The 16,366-nt window shown below is 37.5% G+C and overlaps 1 protein-coding gene across 5 annotated transcripts in view; it reads left to right on the plus strand.

Moving 5' to 3' along the window:
- Nucleotides 1–16,366, plus strand: part of LOC124283410 (pro-neuregulin-2, membrane-bound isoform-like) — a 145,336-nt gene that overhangs the window by 77,213 nt on the left and 51,757 nt on the right. The gene's annotated exons all lie outside the window — the stretch shown is intronic.

Raw genomic sequence — 16,366 nt, forward strand, 5'->3', positions numbered from 1 at the left:
TGAGCTACAATTATAAAAGCAGATTTACATTTATGAAGGTTATGTAAGCACCAATAATGTTATTTTACACTTAATTCCATTTTACTTCATTTTGGAATGTGATAAATCATTAATCCTAATCTGCACTAAGTCCCAATCACTCCACCATGTTGAAGTGATGTGTCAGTTGTATTATGTATAATAGTAGGTGTTCAAAATCAGATTAAGTACATTTATGGCTTGCCATTGTTTTGATGCAAGTCATTGTGAGTGCTAATTTTGTTGACAAATAATACTACACAATCAAGAATATTGATACATTTTGCTTTGCTTGATAATTATGTTTCAGCTCTAAATATCTGATATATGTATATATGAAGTTAGCAAACGTGAGCAATGATTGTGGAATATGAGAAGTAGTGCGTTGGGTTTTACTCCACGTTTAACAATATTCCAGCAATATCACAGCGGGGATACACGAAATGGGCTTCACACATTGTACCCATGTGGGGAATCGAACCCGGGCCTTCGGCGTGATGAGTGAACGCTTTAACCATGAGGCTACCCCATCGACCCAGTATGAAAAATAGGCTTGAGTGGTACAGACTGGGACCTTCAGGAATCTTTGTGTGGCCTGCCTCTGAGGCTCCTAGCAGGCTCCACATCAGGCTCCACCTCAGGCTCCACCACGATTCCCCACCCCCAAGCTCCACCACCATGCCTGGCTGACAGGAGTAGTTGTACAGAGCTGTAGAAGTATAGCTGTTTGTGAACGACCAGTGCCAGCAGTAGGTGTACCTGGCTGGCTCCAGCACCAGGCACCCTACCTGACTGTATAGGGTCAGCATCATCATTATCTGGAACTACGTGTGGCCACCTGTCGAGGTCATCCAGGTTAATACAGCACTTCCAGATCTTGTGTAAGGGTTATTAGCACCTCCAGTTCTTCCCCTCGACATCTTGTCTGCTACCACCCACCCAATTCACTGATAGTGCTGCACATCAACACTACTATCACCACTTAAATGCTGAAATATGTCGTTGCATCAAAGCAATGGCACAAAATACTCATGATCACTTAAGTTAACGCGTACATGTCAAAGTGCACTAATGATGTTGCAGCCATGTTTACTGCGCCAATGATGTTTCAATGTTCATTGCACCAAAGATGTTTCAATGTTCAATGCACCAATGCTGTTTCAATCAAAGTTCAATGCACTAATGATGTTTCAAAGTTCAATGCACTAATTATGTTTCAATCAAAGTTCAATGCACCAATGATGTTTCAATCAAAGTTCAATGCACTAATGATGTTTCAATGTTCAATGCACCAATGATGTTTCAATCAAAGTTCATTGCACTAATGATGTTTCACTCAATGATTATTGCACCAATGACATTACGATCAATGTTCTATGCACGGCAAAACGACGCTACAAATCCTTTTTCTGTCAATTGAATTACGTGTTTGTGTTGCCAGCAGTTAGTTCTCTCTTTTGTTTCAACTGTGTATTCAGTTTGAAAATTGACATTTTGTCCTCGAGAGTTAAACTTGTTATTGTATCCATTTCGGGAGTTCTCGTGTAATGTTTCAGACCGGTGATGCATGACCTTCTTCTTGGATAAAGCTGTTGGAAAGTTGAATCTTTATCAATGTCCTTTGGAGACATAAGACACTTTACTGATTATTAAAGTAATATCTTCTGCATTTAAATGTTTTTCAAATGTATATTTTGTAATCCATCTTGTCATCATTATTAGCACTAGTTTCTATTCCAGTGTGTGATATGATTTTGTGAAAATAATGAAGAAACATTTATTCAGAAAAGTATCATGAAATTTAATGAAAGCTTAAGAAAAGTCTGATAGGCAACATTTCTGATATTCTTTATTAGGATGAAGTCAATTTTGAAGCCATTATTCATCACTCTGCATGAACAAATGGTTAGCAATGGTTTGATGTGATTATGGTTTTGCAACGGTTTTAGCAAAATTTAGCAATATTCAAGTAGTATCTTGTCAAAACCAGAACGTGGCTTTTCATATTATACCCAGATAGGGAATCAAACTCAGATCTGTTGCTTAATAAGCAGATGCTTTAACCTCTAGGCTATCATGCTGTGACACATCTAGATAAGCTTTATTTAAATGATTTTACTTAATAGGATTCAACAGAATTTTAAATTGTTTGCAGTTACAGATGAATATAAAAACAGAACTGTGTCTCTAATATTGTAATTTCATCTTCAAACCACTTGATAAACTCATTGATAGCGTCATTGGGAAATACTAATGAACGATATCATTGCTTAGCATCTACAAATTTCTCCTTCTATTTACATTTTCTATATGTTTTTGGGATAGTAGTATGACACTCTGGTGGCCATTAATTCAAATCAAGTTTAGGAAAATACTCATTTTGCTGAGATTATGAGATATTTCACTCAAATTATGTAATATTCATGAAGCCCAGACATTAAGTTAAAATCTTTTAAATCTTAGGAGTAGACATCAATTTAGTTGATGGTTTATATCAACTGTATTCAGAATCGTTGCATAGCAAATACTGCATAACATTTGTAGAAGAGTTTGACATGGTATTCATTTTAACAATTGCATTGACCTTATGTTAAAAGATGTCATGATACAATGCATTAAGGAATTTTAACTCCAGTACTTTAATATGGGCTTACGACAGCGTAACGCTAATGGTTTGTAGAACTGCACCAAGGGGCTTTGTACAAATGATATGGATGGCAACTTCTTTACAGGAGTTTCAGAGTATTTGCTTCATTACTTCAAACCACTCCAATCTTAACATAGATCTATATAGTCGTAAAGCTAAGTTTGTTTAATACAACTGTTCCCATAAGAATTTACAAATGATACAAAATACAAGGGAGAGAACTTGTGGATGGGACTTTATTATGAGGAACATAATTTTTCGAAGTCAATGTTTAAACCTCCATTGACCCATAGTAGCGTGTTCCTTGCATTACTGACTGCTGACTGAGTTGGCTTTACGCCACTTTTAGCAATATTCCAGCAACATCACGGCGGGGAACACCAGAAATGGGCTTCACACGTTGTACCCATGTGGGGATTCGAACCCGGGTCTTCGGCGTGATGAGTCAACGCTTTAACCACTAGACTACCCCACCACCCCTCCTTGCATTAAAGACATTGACATCGACATAGTCTCCCTCATGTGTATCATGTCTAAATGCCATTCAAAAACTTGATATAAGATGTATTTAAGAAATTCTTGAAAGATGAATTGTAATATTTATTGAACCTTAAATAAAATAAACCCAAATGTCAGTGTTTCCATTTAGAATTTAATTTTTTTTCAGTTACTTGTTGAGAACAAATAATAAGATTGCTGCAAGATTCAATGAACCTACTAAGAAGAAGTTTGTCCTTGGTAATATGATAATGATGAATATGTCACCTGATAGTGTTAAGGTGTAGGAATCCACGCCCTCAACTCAGCCTCAGCTAAGTCACCTATCGGCTTCCCGCTTCATGGAAAAGGCTTCACGCTGTGTTTTTATTGGTAAATCAACACCATGTGTTTCACCACTGCGAGTTGTATCATCTTCAGAGAAACCGTGGTCGGCAGACTGATTCAGGGAAGCCTCACAGGTGGTTTTTGTTAGGGACTTCTGTGGAGATGGTTGTGGTGGCGTGCAGATGGACCCTCGTTGGGGAATTGTCGCTGATTAAGATAACATTTTGATACACTGCTGTGAATTGGCACCGGGTCCGAGGCGACGAGTTCTTCATTAGATATGTGAATTTACACAGATTTTTGCTATTAGTGATTTTGGTAATATCGGATAAAAAAATATGTAGTTCAAAGTACTGAATGAAAATTTATTTATGTAGAGAAGCGAGTGTTTATGGGATCAGGGGCTACTTGTTCCAAGATGTCCACGGAACCGGATTTTATTTGGATGACAAAAAATGTGATTACATCTGTAATAGATGTTAGTTATGATTATGTCAGCTCTGAAACGTTTGATCAAGATTACATCTTAAATAAATGTTGACTTATAAATATTTCCAAGAATTAAAAATGTTCTTCCTGCCCCCTGGTGGTTAAAAAAATGTCCCACGTTTCATGTTCAGTTTAATATAGCTTCTACAGACTGCTGTATTTTACATAGGCAAGAACTGACACATTTTCAAAATTTGGGTGATATGATTTTTATACCTTGTCAGATAAATCCATCGCATAATACATGATAAAAATGTGAAGTGATGTCTAGATGACTGTCGGAAAATGTATCAAATGTTTCGAAATATCTGCACTTTGATCCCATTTTTTGAAGGGAAAGAGTCATACAGCACTCCATTATTTGCTTTATCCGTCTGATGATCGAGTGATAAACCCTTGTTTCACCCAAATTTTGTTCATAAGTTTGTGAACACAATACCCATAGTTTCACTGCAATATTAACAGTCTAAGACCAGTATCACTTTTGGATTTCCTTCCACATTAAGTTGGCAAGCTTTGTTATGGCGGGAATTCTCACTCACTCACTCACTCACTCACGTCCATTTGTGTTCACCTGAAACACAGTCTCAGTAAACTTAGGCTCAGTATTATTCGTTATACTGCTATACTGAGTCTAACAAGGTCGCGTCTGCTAACCTTTGAGCGAGCTATGAACGTCCAATCAAACACGAGACAGTCAAACGGAATTAAGCAATCAGACAACGACTACTTGTTTGGGTTCGGCAGGACTTACAAAACGTTTTTTGGATTTTCTCTCCCCTGGTCGCTGACACTGATCTATCAACAAATGAAAATCCTCATAAAACACATATATTTGACCTGCAGTATATACTCTTATGGGTTTCTAATGACATGGTTACTATTTGCGTATATTTCGCAAGATGACAAAAATATTGACAAAAACACTTTTTTCAGCGACTGTTTACTCATTGTGTGTATCACGTGGAAGCGATCGTGCAGATAATAGCATTTGGAATCGTTCGAGTTTTTAGGTATAGGTTTAAACGGTATGTGCTAATGTTAACTTTCACGATTTGGTAAGCTGTGTTCTGATTGGTCAGTCCAAAAGGTTAGCTGACAACTCCTTCTACTAGGTTTTGTTAGACTCAGTATAGCAGTGTCACGAATAATACTGAGCTTAAGTTTACTTAGACTGCCTGAAACATAATTATAACAGTATGAAACCTGTGATTGTGTCTTCCAACTTCACATTCGCCCTGATTGTGTTCCTGGGTTTGTCAGTGTGATGTCTGTGATTGTAGGTTTCATGCTGTCATGAGTCATGGAATTAAAACTGAAGTACTGTTAACAGGGTATGAAACTCAAAAAAAATTCAGCCAGACCCAAGGGCTGGTTAAATATATAACTTGCCAGCTCTGACCAAAACTTTCATCCCTCAAAATATCATCATATACATGTCTAAATTTTAACCTGACCCATCGGGCAGGTGAATTTGAGAATCTGGCAGTTGCTGTTGAAAATAACCCGTCCCAGGCGGTTAGGTAGGCAGGTATTTCAACTGCTGCAGTTAAAGGACGGCTGTGTTGAAACCAAAGTCACACTCACTCATTCATTCGACTAAAGTCTCAGAACTTCCTACGCTTTTATCTGAGAAGTCATCTTTCTACAACTTGCTGCTATATATAAACTGCTAGACTTATCGTCCAGTTCACAAATAGAGCCGAAAAATATTTATCTCATCTCTAACTTCTGAGTTAAGTTGTTCGGAATATAGCATCTTCAAGGTCAGACTGAGATGTGAAAATATCAGTCCATATGTAATGAACGATGTGCATGTTTTTATAAAGATGCATAAACATTTCTTTTTTAAGAACTTTTATCATTTTAGCACCCCAGATAGAACCAAGTTGTCTTTGAAGACCGACACAATTTTTATCTCCCAGCTAATCTATGTTTTAACATTCAGAAGGTAAAGGTCACAAGAGCCTCACTGATGTGTGAGTTTATCAAATACATGTGTGATAAATCACTTCATAACCACAAGTATGTCAAGAAACGATATAAATATTCCATAACATGTTACAAGTTGTTTTATATAGTAGAGTTCAACCAATGGCCTTATGCGAAAATATTTCAAAACTATGTGATATCGTCCTGAGGACTCATCCCAATTTGAGAAAATGTGACCAAAACATAAATTTTGACATAATCCATTTTATCAACATGCATAAACACACTCATATTTTGTTTTATTGACTCGTTTATTTAAATGGTGAGCACAAAGGATATGTACATGAGTGGAAACCACAAAATATGGATGTTGAATGTTCTTGTCCTGAATGTCTGTTGCCCTTGTGATGTTCTATTGAACACTGCTGTCTCACAATACTGAATATCTTTGTGATGATTCAATCATCCCCAAGTTATTGGTTTCTCAGGCATTATTGGCTGGTCCCATCATCTGACGTCAAGTTATCGTAACAGAAAATTTCATCATCATCAAAATGTCAGTAGAGAATTCTCGGATGATATTTCAAATCAATAGCATACAGATAACAGACTGGGTGAAGTATAAAATACACGAGACGATTGAGAGTCATAAATAAATGTCTGTCATTCTTGTAAACAGAATAAAATGCTATTGGTCAAACCATTCCTGATGTGCACAGACGGTTTCAAAGATGAACAAACAGGCTGATTTCACTGCCAGATTTCTTGCCCAAAATGACCTTTCGTTCATTATTTAAATAACACATGGGAAATAAAATAAAATGTCAACAAAAGTAAAACTTGGAACAAAAACTATTTTCTAAACCAAGAATTCTTGAAATAAATTGGCAGTATTTCTTGAATTATAACTCACAATGATAACGCACGCCTTGACTGCAACGTTAACGGATCTGGCAGATATAGAATACATCCGCAATCTATCAGGCCATGTTCCTGTAATGCTCTGTCAGTTTGAATGGAGGCCACGTTACTAATCCACAAGCCTACTGTACAGCAGTGTCCACTGATGCTGAAAATCGTTTATTTCACTAGAACAGTTTTGAATAGATTGGGAATGAAGCTATCATGATAATCTCCGATTATATTATCACCCTAACAGACTTAAGAAAGACAATCAACATCTATCATTATTACCCTGTCCTGAGTTGAGATGAGTCCCATGGGGCTGACAGGTCAGAACTGTTCCTAGCAACCTGTGGTGGTCGTAAGATGCAAATTAATGGATTGGGTGGAAAGGTTTGAGTGAGTGTGAGTTTTGTTTTACATTAGTTTAGTTTTTCATTAAGGTTGCCTAATGGTTAAAGTGTCTGCTCGTCACACTGAAGACCCAGGTTTGTTTCCTCACATGGGTACAATTGTGTGAAGCCCATTCCTGGTGTCCCCTGTCGTGATATTGTTGCAATATTTCTGAAAGAGCGGTGTAAAACAATACTCACTCACTCACTCACCCCACTTCATTTCACCTCACCTAACCGCACCTTGCTTCACCCTGCCTCACCTCACATTTCACAATAATGCCAGATAAAGTTTTTTCTTTGCTCATTCTACTGACTATGTGCTTGTCCATGCTAGAAGAAAAATATTTGCAAACAAGCTGAAAATACAAAAGCCTTAGTAAAGAAAATGCATTATTATATGTCAAGGACCACATATAGTGTCATGAATTCTTGTTGGCATCAAACTGATGAACTTACAAACAGTGAGTGAGTGAGTATGTAAAGCAATATTCCAGCAATATCAACACCAGACCACTTCATACATTGTGCCCTCATGAATTCTTCGGCGTGACGAGTCGGCATCAAACTGATGAACTTCCAAACAGAACACATGATTGTCTTCAATGCAAATAAAGCACTATAATATTTTGTACAGTTATTTCTAATCACCATATTTCTCGAGCACTGTGTGAAAGTAGCATAAGTCTGATGGTGTCCTCAAATAATCCTCGGAGGAGCAAGATTAGCAAATAGAATCAGTATATATTTGTTTTAGATGAGAAGCTGAGGACAGATTACCATTAAGATATCATGTTTATTCATGACCTTTCGATCAAGAGATTCATGTGGTAAGAAACAAATAAATATCAGTAATATATGAAGCGATGACTCTGGCAGCCTTCACAGTGTGAGCCTTAGGTCCATGAGAGAAACCATTCAGGGTTGAGGATTCCTTGTATTTTAGTGCCGATGGTACTGTTAAAATGGCTTTAGTTCTTTGAGCCCTAAAGCTCCATGGGCTCCTTTCACGAAGCATCCTTTACTAAGGTTAACCTTAACTCCCATTCTTTAACATTGCACTAAGGTTACCTTAGTGGCTTACGATCACCTTAGTGCTTTGTGAAAGGAGGCCCAGGTCATGAACATAAGAATGGAAAACTATCAAAATCACAACTGCTTATATATCCTTGTTGAATTAACATTCTCCCTGTTCAGGGCTTGACCAAAATAATATATTGCCAGTCAGAAGAAATTCTGTCTCCATGTTTGATGTTGGGTAATGAAGCATACAAGATTTGGTTATTCAATAGTTACGTATTAGGTATGGTATTATAGTTGTGTACATCTTAAGTTTATGATGTTGCGGAGACTGTATGAAATCATGTAACATTATACAATTATAGACTGGTGATGAGGTCAATACCTGTTTTTATGGACCCGCGAAAAGCAATATTGACCAAGGACGAAGAAGTCCTCGGTCAATATTGCTTTTCACGGGTCCATAAAAACAGGTATTGACCGAATTCGCCAGCCTATAATTGTTTTATTATGTAATTACCGAAAAAAAGCTTCTAAAATCCAAAACATGTCGATTTAGTCAAGAAAAGTAATTTTATTTTCACTAGAAACCAATAACGTAATGTCAACAATACAGTGACATGTAAACAATAAAATGACATCATAACTTGACGTGAATGACATCATAGTTTGACGTCATAGTAACTCAGGTCAATATGACTTTTGGTCGGACCTGGGTTGGAGTCAATATGCTTTTCTGTCGACGGTCACGTGACCACCTCTAGACCAATCAGGTAGCCGGAAAAATATGCTTGCATAATAATTTGTAATATTTTTTGCAATCTATTTTACAAATTCATGTATACTTTCTTACTACTAGCAATATAGTTTGGCATGATCTAATTTCCATGGGCACATACACATCTATATTTGTGCTTTGTGACTCAATGGTAAATATATGTTTCAATGCCATATATGGAACACTTTAGGTGCCAATATAAATGGAAATATATTACAGTTGCCCTACAAAAGGAAACACTCCATCGATGTTAGGAAGTGCCAAGGAGTCAAATACCGAAGTTCGCCTTATCTTAAAGGATTTTGAATTTAGAAGTCATGTTTATAGTCTCTATGTTGAAGATGGCCGGATTAACCTTAGCAGACGTCCTTGACATTGAAGGGGGTAGAAGGAAGCTGGATGGTGACCAGGGAATCACAACTAGTGGTCAAGATTGGCTACTGACCATTGAACTGATATCAACAATATTGGGGTCTGAGTAATGTGGTGATTGAAGAGTTGGAGTGGTCAATAGATGAGGTCAAGTCGTCAATAGCACAGGTCACGCTGTGGGTAGCTCAGAGGCCACTTATTACACATGGAGGAATTTGATTTGGCGATAAAATAAAATGGAGGTACCATAAAAGATATTTTGTTTTGACAATCAGGGATATCAAAAAATGACATTGGACATGAAAAATGATTGGCAAGGAAGGATATGGAATTTTGACATCAATGATAATTCACTTCGTCGATGAGCAGTATGGTTCAATGGAATGAACTGCTTTTACCAGCATTGAGTCAGAGAAGTACTGACACTCAAAAGAAAGGTGCCATGATTAATCATATAACATATTCATTGAATATTTTTCAAATAATGGATAATCAATGATGCAGGCGAACTGACACTAGACAGATCCATAAAGGAATAAACAAATGAGCATTTTGTAAGTCATAATGATGTATAGTTTTATAAAATAGTTCACTTCAGAGGTATAGATTGACAATTTCTAGCAATTACCATGAAAAATAGTTTCCCCAAGGCGCCATTGGAATATTTGATCTTAAGGCTGATCAATCATAAATGATGGTATTATTATACCTTTAGTAGCTAATGATATTGTAATGAGGACATTTGCAAACTGATGGAAATGGAAAAATATGTTCCGTGATTCTGAAACACATGGAATCACCCGAATCTATGTCTCCTGTTCTGACTCATGCATGTGAGACAGAAATATTTATCACTGGCAATTTCCTCAAACACAACCATCCATTTGTGTCACTTTGGTGATAATTGCTTGCTGATATGGTTAATGTCTTTGTGTCCTTATCGTGTAGCGGATGCTCATGATGTCAATCACTGGATTGTCTGCTCCAGATTTGACTTTGTACAGATAGCTGAACTATCTGGAATGGAATTGATCTGGAGTGGTATAATGACAACAAACAAGCAGCAACGGATATTATAGTCTGTTTGCGGTGAAAACTATGCAATCTTAAAAAAATAAAAATCTAAGATTTAATTTGTAAATTGGCAAAGTAAAATTATGAGGATTCGCAATCTTAATTTCACTGTATTCGATTTACATTTTTGTTTAAAGTGAAATTCACCGGTACGTTTTCACTGCAAAGAGACTATAATATGTCTCGACATAAATTGCTAACACCACTGTGAATTTGACAGTGGTTTTCAACAACCCATGTGTGAGCATTTTGTAAGTCATAATGATGTAGAGTTTTATGAAATAGTTTAATTCAGAGGTAAATATATATATTTAATAAATACATTTTTGGTCGTAGTTTTGTATTTACCAATGCAACATTTTGCCATTGTCAGTGTAGAAGTAAAATGAGTCACTTGAGACATTGTCTACCTGTTTGACAGAGAGATGTTATGACAAATATAACAGTCAGTCAAGTATATTGAACGTCACATCTAGATCTACCAAAATAACTTGACTGTTCGTTATTGATTCACAGACAGATGATTTTCCAGAATGACTTTTCAGGCTCCTTGAAGATTTCTTCAATTACTCATTCTTTTTTCAAAGGTTTTTGCAAGAGGCAAAAAATAGAATACATCTGCATTAACTCTTTGAACAAATATGCCATAGAAAAGATAAACGTTATGTCGTGTTATTCTTTGTCTTTTTTTTATCGGAATGTCTTTGATGTGAGTACCAAGAGGCACCTATGGACATCTTGGAAATAGCCACTGGCCATGATCATTGTGAGTGTACCTGACCAAGCTTGTCCCTTGTCAGTTGACCTACATTCTTACATTGACCAAGTTACCATGATTGTGTGGCGTGGTTTGAAGAAGTGATGGATAGTTACCATGTCAATATTTCTTCTGAGTGTTTTAAGAATTATCGAAGTGGCAGGGTTAAAGTCTTGTCCAAGATTTGTTCAGTGGAGAGGGGGTTTGAGTGTGAGTGAAGGTATTTTACACCATTTTAAGGTTTCACACAATTTTCCCACTGGGAAATCAAACCCAGGCCTTTCGGTGTGAACAGGAAACCCTTTAACCACTAGGCCATCCACCATATCATTTAGGTTAGAAAGTACTTCCAAAACATGTCCCTAGTGAAATATTACCATATATTGAACCTTTTATTCTTATTTTTTTGGACTTGGGTCATGGCATTGTGCCATTAATTATTGAGCTTTAAGGTTGTACTAGAAAATTATCATGGGATATAACAAAGAGGATTATGTGCAGCAGAGCACATGTAACATTAAGTTATGACTTTTGAGAAAACAATATACAAGAAACGATTTTTACATGCTTTACTAGCGATGCCCTTTGATCTGTGAGATTTTACGGCTTGCAAGAAAAATGTTTGAGTTCACACGGCAAATAAATTCCTTTGTTCACATTGATCAGAATCACAAGGTCATGGACCTGATTTAATATCCGGGTGAGTTAAAAAGTTTATCGGGCATTGATTACAATCTTTAACAAGATATTCCAATTAGGGATATTTTTATTTTACCAAAAATCTTTAAAAATCTGTGGCTAATTATTCATTTGATGAAATTATTTCATATAACCTTGACAACATTTTATTACATTTTGCAATCAAATTGGGTCAGATGGGTTTTCCTACCACAAGTCAGAAACAAAATGGAGGCAAACCAGATAAAGGTTAAGTTTGACATTGACCAAGTTCAGGATACTAATGTAGGTCCGTTGGGAGATGCACATGTTCTACTACACGATGCCACTGATTAACTTGAACCCGATGGGGATAGACGGCTAATTTGTCCTTGAAAGATCGTATTGAGCAATGTATTTTAGTCATGTATGTAATGACTGATGTTACCACATTTCAATAGCCTGAGTTGACCACAGGGGATCACGGAGCTGACTTTACCATGCTGGATCTCACTAAGCCGCTGTGCTCTTGTCGACTGGGAAAAGACGATAAGAAGCAGATCCCGCTTATCAAACTTGACCAAATGGACCAAGGCTAATTTTGCCGTATTGAATCATACGCACACATATCGGAAAGCTGGCTATGGGGAATTGACAGTAAGACATGCTGGAGACTTTGAAAGTATGTTCGGTAAACTGTACTCAATATGGCTGAACGCATTTTTGCGAGAAAAAGGAAATGTTTTTCTATAGATAAGACTTTTTCTTATTCTAGGGGATTTCTTCTGCAGGGGTATGTCACCCAGCATCATTGATTCCCATTGACGGTTAATCATGTAAATAGTGAGATGCAGATGATGTAGATGCCATTTGATGGGCTGTTTCAGAAGAGGGGTAGTTCCATTACATGAAGGATATTGATCGTCTGGCAATTTACTTGTTGAAGTGTCTGTAGGAGGTTGAGGAAGATGGGGTACGATGTGGTAAGGTTACACAGTGGATGAGGCTTTTTTGCTTGCTCTTCATAATCTGGATGAAGATCTTGGGTTCAGTTCCAGAAATGGTACACGTTTTGATGCCCTTTCCTGTGTCCTTTGGAATTGATGTTTCTGGGACTTTCCTGCCGAAAGAACATAGGAACATTTTTCAATTTCAGTGTATTTTCGTGCCTTTTATTTGGCAACTGAATGAATATGTGTTTATACCAATTGGATTTTGGGGGATTATTTGAGCATTGGATTAGAATATTGATCTTCAGTAACCCATGCCTGTCGTAAGAGGCGACTAACGGGATCGGGTGGTCAGGCTCGCTGACTTGGTTGACACATGTCATCGGTTCCCAATTGCGCAGATCGATGCTCATGCTATTGATCACTGGATTGTCTGGTCCAGACTTGATTATTTACAGACCGCCGTTATATAGCTGGAATATTGCCGAGTGCATGTAAAACTAAACTCACTCACTCACTCTTAAAGACTAACAGTTTCCATGTTTGCTGATTCCACAGAGCCAGTGTGGGTGAACATCAAAATGGCCTAAAATCACACAATCACTTTAGGAGTTGAAATGCAATTAATCTTTTGAGTTAAGATCGTGTGTGTGTGAGGTTGTTGTTCAAATTTGTTCTCAAGACAAAGTGTTCCAAACGATGTGGTTTTTCTTTTCCTTCAACTTGATTGAGTAAGCTTTTTTTCTTGGGATGATCAATGTGGTCATTTGATGCCCAAACTTTTTAGAGTCCACTGAGGTTTTCTTTGTTTACTGACCAAAAAGTCATATATCACAGTTGAACAATACTTTTGTGTTCACAAGTTCTGGTGAAGGGATGCTAAGACAAGGAACTAATAGAACAGTACCAACACCCCACTCAGAGAATTGAGACATGGTGCATGAAATCAAGCACTCAGTATGAACACATCTCCTGTGGCAAGTCTCTGATAGCAAATGTCTACACATGTTATCTGCCAAGAGTTCCAGTAGTGATCAGAATATGGATACAGTTACGTCTTGATCCAGTCAGATTGTACATCAATACTGTAATCGTGTATGACATATGGCTTGAGCTCTTGATAAGCCAGGATAACAATGCTGAAAGATTAATGTTCCTTTCAACAAAATGTTAAGAAATGTCTTCATATCAGATTGCGAAATAAAAAACCCTGCTGACCTTGTAAGGATTTATTTCTAGGATTAGACTTGAAATGGTTATATTGATCTAATAACATGGCTGTACATTTCCTGTCATTAGGCAAGCTGTTTTTGTAATTGTATTTGTTCTCTGAATTTGGTTGACTCCTAAGTCCCGATAAATCATTAAAGACGTGATTTGGTAATTGGACTGTCAACACATTTTTTCCTCGCTTCTTGCATAAGAATCCTTGATATTGAGCTCAGTGTTAGGAGACCAGTGACCTCCTTGAAGGACAGTTGCTGTCTGCTTCCATTAGAATCTGTGGGATTGAGATCTGTGTTAGGAGATTGATGACCTCCTTAAAGAACAGTTGGCTTTTTTGTTGGAGTTGCAAGGTTTGAGATCTGTGTTAGGATACCGGTGACCTCCTTGAAGAACAGCTGTCCTCTTTGTCTATAGGAATCCCAGGGTTTGAGATCTGTTAGAAGATCAATAACCTCCTTGAAGAAAAGCTGGCCTCTTTGTCTATAGGAATCCCAGGGTTTGAGATCTGTTAGGAGATCAATAACCTCCTTGAAGAACAGCTGGCCTCTTTGTCTATAGGAATCCCAGGGTTTGAGATCTTTTAGGAGATCAATAACCTCCTTGAAGAAAGCTGGCCTCTTTGGCTATAGGAATCCCAGGGTTTGAGATCTGTTAGGAGATCAATAACCTCCTTGAAGAACAGCTTGCCTCTTCTTCTATAGGAATCCCAGGGTTTGAGATCTGTTAGAAGATCAATAACCTCCTTGAAGAACAGCTGGCCTCTTCTTCTGTAGGAATCCCAGGGTTTGAGATCTGTTAGGAGATCAATGGCCTCCTTGAAGAACAGCCGACCTCTTCTTCTATAGGAATCCCAGGGTTTTGAGATCTTTTAGAAGATCAATAACCCCCTTGAAGAACAGCTTGCCTCTTCTTCTATAGGAATCCCAGGGTTTGAGATCTGTTAGGAGATCAATAACCTCCTTGAAGAACAGCTGGCCTCTTCTTCTGTAGGAATCCCAGGGTTTGAGATCTGTTATGAGATCAATAACCTACTTGAAGAACAGCTGGCCTCTTTGTCTATAGGAATCCCAGGGTTTGAGATCTTTTAGAAGATCAATAACCTCCTTGAAGAACAGCTTGCCTCTTCTTCTATAGGAATCCCAGGGTTTGAGATCTTTTAAGAGATCAATGACCTCCTTGAAGAACAGCTTGCCTCTTCTTTTATAGGAATCCCAGGGTTTGAGATCTGTTAGGAGATCAATGACCTACTTGAAGAATATAGGAATCCCAGGGTTTGAGATCTGTTAGGAGATCAATAACCTCCTTGAAGAATATAGAAATCCCAGGGTTTGAGATCTGTTAGGAGATCAATGACCTCCATGAAGAATATAGGAATCCCAGGGTTTGAGATCTGTTAGGAGATCAATCACCTCCTTGAAGAACAGTTGCTCATTTGTTCCTTATGATTCCTGGAGATTCAGGTCTGTTAGTAGACATTGATCTCATAGAGAACAGTGCAGAAGGGTGAACAGTCAATGCCACCCAAAGAATGTATCATAACTGATATTGATTTAGCCTGTGACCTGATTGTTGGCTTGGCGTTTCTTATTGCATGAGTGACACTGGAAGCCAGCAAAAGGTTTTTATCGATTATTTGCAAATGCTTCTCCTTTGGTAAAAAATGGTGTCAATTTGAGTCGGATGATGAGCCAGAGAAATGTATTATCACTTGTAACAATGGTTGTCAGTTTCAATTATAGAACACATGGATGTTGCCGATTAACTATGTACAGCAGAATTATATGTTAGTACAATGTACTTCATTCTTAAAAATTACATCTTATATATATATATATATATATAATGTGATATATAAGTAGCTTAACAGTTAGTGTGGTAGTTTGTAAATCAGAACAATGGGACTCTATCCACACAAGGGTGTTATACGTAAAGCACCTGTTTGGTTTTTCATGCTGTGAACTGCATGTGTTAGTGCTGTGTATAGTGTGTAATACTACTTAGCAATCTTGTCACAGGTGTCTGCAGATGGCCATTTCTATAATGTGCAGTCAGCTATGCATCAAGCGGGCAAATATGTTTTTACACCGCTTTTAACAATATTCCAGCAATATCACAGCAAGGGACACCAAAAATGGGCTTCAGACATTGACACTTTTAACCATTAGTCCACCCCACCGCTCCAATGATCTATGCAAAAAGGAAAAAGAGTAATATCAAATTTTCTTGTGTAAAGATACAGCTAAACAACTATTTGATTGAATTGGTAACATTTTGGTAAAGGTTTTCGGGCTGTTCTGATGCAAGAGTTTGTTCCACCTCGAGAAT

The sequence above is a fragment of the Haliotis rubra genome, unplaced genomic scaffold, assembly GCF_003918875.1.
Source record: "Haliotis rubra isolate DU_JTF1 unplaced genomic scaffold, ASM391887v1 Scf315, whole genome shotgun sequence".
NCBI classification, from domain to species: Eukaryota; Metazoa; Mollusca; class Gastropoda; order Lepetellida; family Haliotidae; genus Haliotis; species Haliotis rubra.